Source organism: Petromyzon marinus, chromosome 35, assembly GCF_048934315.1.
Source record: "Petromyzon marinus isolate PM22_M1 ecotype Great Lakes invasive population chromosome 35, UKy_Petmar_22M1.pri1.0, whole genome shotgun sequence".
NCBI classification, from domain to species: Eukaryota; Metazoa; Chordata; class Hyperoartia; order Petromyzontiformes; family Petromyzontidae; genus Petromyzon; species Petromyzon marinus.
Window position 1 is genome coordinate 5,824,749 of NC_133701.1, and position 6,022 is coordinate 5,830,770.

The following is a 6,022-nucleotide window of genomic DNA, read 5'->3' on the forward strand; positions in this document are numbered from 1 at the left end:
TGGCTGGCGGCGTGACGACGATGGCGATGGAACCCACGCAGGAGATCTTCCACGTGGCCGGACGACGGAGAGAGATGTCAGTGAGCGGCGACGCAGCCAGGACCCAACACACGAACCCCGGATCCGCTCCCCCTTATATCCCCCCAGGCGTGGCTAGGCCCCGCCTCCGGCCACGCCCTCTCGTGGAACCTTTGAGCAGGTTCCCGGACTATGTCGGCTAGCCCCGCCTGTTGCCTTTGCCCCAGATACACCTCCCGCTCTGATTGGTTGTTACTTAACCGTGCCCGTGATTCCCCTTCCAGGCCAGCAGGTGTCACACTGTCATTACACGGACAGAATCAGATTTTTTTTACAGATTATTTTTACTGGAGGAATCCAATGAGCTATAAAGCTCTTTTTCACATATGCCCAATCGGGGTGGGTAAGAACGTCACAACAACTAACAGTTTACACACACAGCAGGTATATATGGCAGATTACAAACACATCTGACTTAATGAAACTACATCGATGATGGAATAAACTACGTCTGTTTGGTGGTGTTTTTGTTTTACCTCCTGGGTTATTCTACAATTCGACTGTCCCATTTCTATTGACACTAAGACAGTCGCATCGCGTCTATGGGAGAGTAGGGTCCGATCTACGACGGGCTGCCCAGGAACGTCGTGAAAGCGGGGGCCGCCTCTAACTACACTCTAGGCTCTGAGGCTGTAGGCGAGGGTTCTTCGTCTCTGGATTTAGACCCGTGGACTTGAGCACAGAGTGAGGCAGAGAGGACAGCCGGTGACCTCCACTCAAGGCGAGTCAACACCTTGCATCCGATTGCACTGCATCACGCCCCTGCATTCCACGGGGGTGGTAAAAGTTCAGTGATTGCCCAACCGTCGATGTCTGTATTCAGAGCGGACTTCACCTGCATCACCGCTGTGAACGCGGTCCAATAGCGGCAGGCCGCCGGTGTTAACAACATCAAAGCAACCGCTTCATTTACGATTGGGGCCTTGAATGGGGGGGGGGATGGCAGTGGCTCCACGAGTGGCGGGTGAATACCGCCAGACACGCGCTTCATCGGCCCGACACTGACCAGCGTGGCTAGGAAGTTTGGTCAAACGGCGAGGTTCGGTATCGATAGGTCGGCGGAAGAGACTGCGGGAGTGGACGCTGTGTGTCGGTCCGGTGTTGTCCCGTTTTTGCGACGACTGCGGGAACGAGCAGAAGGAAGGGAGCAATGGCGGGGCGCAGTAGCGTCAACTACGTTGGCCGTAACGATCCCTTGACCTATTGACCTGACCCCGATGAGTTTAAACTAATAGCACTGCTACGGCGCGGTTAGTTTGCATCGAGTTCACTATTTGAACGCCAATCACCGTTAATCATATTAGAATTCATCATCAGCCATGATTTCTCCACTGCTGGGCGAAAGCCTCCCCACGCGTCACCATATTTCACCGTCCCGCGATGCGAAAATCCACCGAGCAGCCGCTCACGAGACTCACTTCGTCGCTCCATCTCCTGCCGTGCAATCTATGAGACGAGACTCATGGAGCGGGCAATGCCGCTTTGGTCCTTGCCGTCACACGGGGGTTGGTGGGAAGGGGTGCGGCTGGGCCTGGCTCGTGTGGGGGTCTGCAGCCTGCTTCTCCGGAGTGCCACGAGAGCTCTTCAAGGACCCCTTCTTGACTTCACTCACGCGGCATTGCGCCTCTTGAAAAATATTGAGGATTGTGGGGGGTTTTTTTGTACCAAATTTTAATGGGGTTTTAAAAAAAAATCTTCTTGATATTTTAGTACCATTAACGCAGATTCAGAATCTCTCGGCCCCCATTAACTTTATATCACCGCGAGGCACAGCCCAATTGAAATATCGACCTGAAGTTACGGGGGCCCCCTAGGGCCCCCCCCGCCCGCCTTTGTTGGGGCCAGAGAAGTGACCGCGTCTTTGTTTTCTTTCCATTAACGCCACAATTACTCAAGGGGAAAGGGGAGGAGATTTCGGAACGAGTGATAATTACCTTCCCTCTCCCTGCTGCGTGCCGATAATTTCAAAGCGGGCGATGATTAACTTGGCTCATAACGGCCGATAGCTCTGCAGGGAGTTGGGGGGAAGTCTTTGGGGAAGTTTCAAACGCCGAATAATCTGGGATTCGTGTCCACCCCTTCCCTATAACCCTGCAACGCGGCCCCGTCCACCGCCTTCCGTTCCAACACCGCCACCGCCACTACCGCCCGTCCTAACACCCCCACTGCTGCCCGTTCTAACACCCCCACCTCCACCGCGGGGACGTTGCTGCGACCTCCACTCCCTGCTTCAGGGGTGAGCCGCGCTCTGCCGTAGGATCGGACACGACCGCTCCGTCGTGGGGATCACGAGTTTGGTGCTCCGTCGTGGAGCCCTGGCGCTAAGTTCGCTGTCCTTCTCCGCACCTCCCATTGGCCACGGTTGGCTACGTAAGGTGTGAAAGAAGTTCATACGGTACGTACACACAGACATGCTCTGCGGTAACGTCCTCAAGGGACAGCTCCGTCGTGGGGCTCAAGGTGATCAAATTCCCTGCCCTGGAGCATCGTGAGGTCGCGCGAGCTTCTGCTCCGCCGTGGAGCTCGGGGTTTCTGCTGCACGGTGGGGATCACGAGTTCGTCTCCGCCGTGGGGCCCCATCACTTAATGCTAAACCATCAGTGTCGCGGGGGAGGGGCGGAGGGGGGGGGAAGGAGGATGGGGAGGGGCGGGGCGGGCGGTCGTGATGGACTCCCCGGGGCGAGCACGCGCGAGATGAGCGGAAGTTGAGAGCGGGGTCGTGACGAGGGGTGGAGGATGTGCAGGGCGGAGCGGTGGTGGGAATGGTTTATGGTTTATCGCCAGAAGTTGGTTAACCAGCAGCCAAGGCGAGCACCTCTCCGTCTGCAGTCTCGGGGCGCAGAGTCCCTTTTAAGGCGCCGAAGACCGCGTGGCGAGAGGGGAATTTGATCTTCGTGACCGAAAAAATGAAATGCAACTCTCAGGCGCACGCAGATGGCCAGGCACTCCACGTGTGCAGCCACATCCTGTGCACAAGCACTCACCAACCACGTGCACACACACATACACAGGGTGCTTCAAAATTAGTTTCAACACTTATATCTTGACTTAAAGCTTTCGTGACTGCAGGAATTCATATTCTTCGGGTTTTTCGGTAAAGTCACGTAGATAGGTTCCAAGAAAATAACAAAAAATAACAAAGAATATAACACTTATATCGTTTTATAATGGAAAAAGAACGGATAATACATTGTAACGTGATAACAAATGTACGTCAATAGCTTCAAAAAGTCAAAAAGAGTCTCCACTTGTTCGCCGTCATTGCCAACGCGTGCCTGGAATCTTCTACAGGTGGTTTCCAGAGTCCAGGAGGCAGCACATTTCTCGTGGCGTTGTTGTTGTTGCAAATTCTCCGAAGTGTGAAAATTTTTTTGAAGCAACCCTGTTAACATATTCTTTGGTCTTTCGGTAAAGTTAAAGAAAATAACAAACAAAAAACTACGACGTTTCGATCGCAACACAAGCGGTCGTCTTCAGTTTTTTTGTTATTTTATTTGAACCTATCCACCTGACTTTACCGACAGACCCAAGAATATGAATTCCTGCAGTCACGAAAAAACCTTTAAGTCCTGTATATATATATCCACACACACGCACACACGGGCAAAGGCTCAGCCCTGCAGTATCTCGCTCGCTCCACTGCAGGCGGAATGCCCTTCCATCAGAAGGAGCTCCCAACGCACCCTCTCGTGAGCGGCGGGCTGGTGTTTCCCCGTGGCTACTTGTGTCAAGCACTCACGCTGTGCGCCGTCGTGCCACAACACTCATGCACGGCACGCTCACCACGCGCACACAAGAAGACCAAAGACAAAGATTCCCCCGTGTAGCCTTGAAACAGACCGTAGGGGGCAAGTGCTGTTAGCGAGCACCCATGAAGGCCCGTGACGGCACACGAGGCGGTGGGTGGCCAGCACCACGCCCGGCCGCCTTTGTATCCCCAGTGGCGATGTTTTTACAACACCGCACCAGATACTAATTCGAGACTAAGTCCGACCTAGGGGAGGCCCAGAACCGGTTCAAATAATCGTCACCGGTGTTGGCCGTGAGCGGGAATCGAACTGGGGTCGCCGGGTTCGTAGCGCAGCGTAGCGCTCACCGCTCCCCGCACACACGAATTGAGACGCGTACACACATGCGTAACGAGCTGGCACAGCAGAAATAGTTGCCACTGACGTTGACCGTGAGCAGACATCGAACCCGCGTTGCCGGGTTCGTAGCGCAGCTTAGCGCTAACCACTGCGCCACCGCTCCTCGCTGACACCCATGCACCCACATTGGCACTCAAAAAAAACCCACACCCACGGACGGAACGGTTCCTGTAAAAGCATTGCAAATCAGCGCAATTTCTTAACTTGAGGGTAAACGCTCACCGCTAACTCCTCACCTCGATCTGCTCCCTCGCCTCCCACCCCCCTCTCCTCCCGCTCACCCCCAAGGGGACATGTGCGAGCAAGCGTGGTGTGGTTCAGCCTCCACCACCACCCATTCGCATTGCATGCAAGCCGAATGTAACAGGTGCTCGCTAACAGCACTTGTCTCCATAGGGCTAGGAAGCAACATCGGGGGTGGCGAGGGAGGGAGGGGAGGGAGGGGAGGGGAGGCAGGGGAGGGGAGGGAAGGGAGGGGAGGGAGGGAGGGAGGGAAGGGAGGGGAGGGAGGGAGGGAGGCAGGGGAGGGGAAGGAGGGAGGGAGGGATGGAGGGGAGGGAAGGGAGGGGAGTGAGGGAGGGAGGGGAGGGGAGGGGAGGGAAGGGGAGGGAGGGAGGGAGGGAGGGGAGGGAGGGAGGGAGGGGAAGGGAGGGGAAGGAGGGAGGGAGATCTTTGTCCTTGTTGGTGAATGACATGGGTAGTAAACTGGCTCATTGTCAGTCACGAGTTTGAGCCACGGCTTACGACTTCCAAGTTGGGAAGGGAAGCGTGTGTGACGACGGTAATGATGCACGCACGGGTCGTGTGTGCACGGCCAGCGCCCTGCACCTCGAACTTGGCCAGCCGAGCCAGATCCCCCGGCTCAAGGCCAACACCGGTGACAATTATCTGGACCGGTCCTGGGCCTCTCCTAGGTCCACTCAGCCTCAAATGAGTACCTGGTGCAGTGTGTAAACATCGCCGCCGGAGAGACAAAAGCAGCCGGGTGTGGTTCTGGCCACCCGCCCGTCCCGGCCTTAATAGGTGCTCGCTAACAGCACTTGCCCCCAACCAGTGCCGGATTATCCTCGTAGCAAAAGTAGCTGCATAAGTAGCTACGGGCCCCGCACTTTCAAGGGCCCCGCGCTAAATGTTTTCAATCTATCAATTCCGGTTCAGTGATTCTGCACTTGCTCTGTTACTATAGTACTATACCGCCTTCAACTTTTATGAACGACTGGGTGTTTAAGGTTAGCGATTTGTCGTACTATCTGTCTGTATAGCAAATGAAAAAATACAATTACTTTACTGTGCAAGTTAAAAAAAAGTTATGTTTTAATATTTACGTGTTTTTTTTTATTTAGGGCCCCTTTGTAACATATGCTACAGGCCCCGCACTAGCTTAATCCGGCACTGGCCCCAACAGTCTGTTAAGGCTGCTTATTCGCGTGTATCCTGGGTAGGATAAACCGAGCTCCAAACCCTTCTGGACCGAGTGAGATTTCTCCCCGTGAATGCCACAACACAAGTCACTCGCTGCGAGCCCGCTGGCACTGCTCTGGGTCATCATCACCGCCGGAGACAAAGGCGGCCGGGGGGGGGTGGGGGGAGGGTGTGCATGCGTCACGATGTTGGCTTCGTCACCCCCGGTCCCGTGCGGCGCTTGGGCCCCCATATGGAGAGGTGCTCGCTGACTCGGAGCAGCTGCCCGCGGGCGGCAGGAGCTACCGCTGGCTCAATGGGAGCCTCTGTGTGTTGTGTGTCTCTCTCTCTCTAAACGCACGTTTCTAAATGTGGCTTTTTGTTTCGTGTTGACG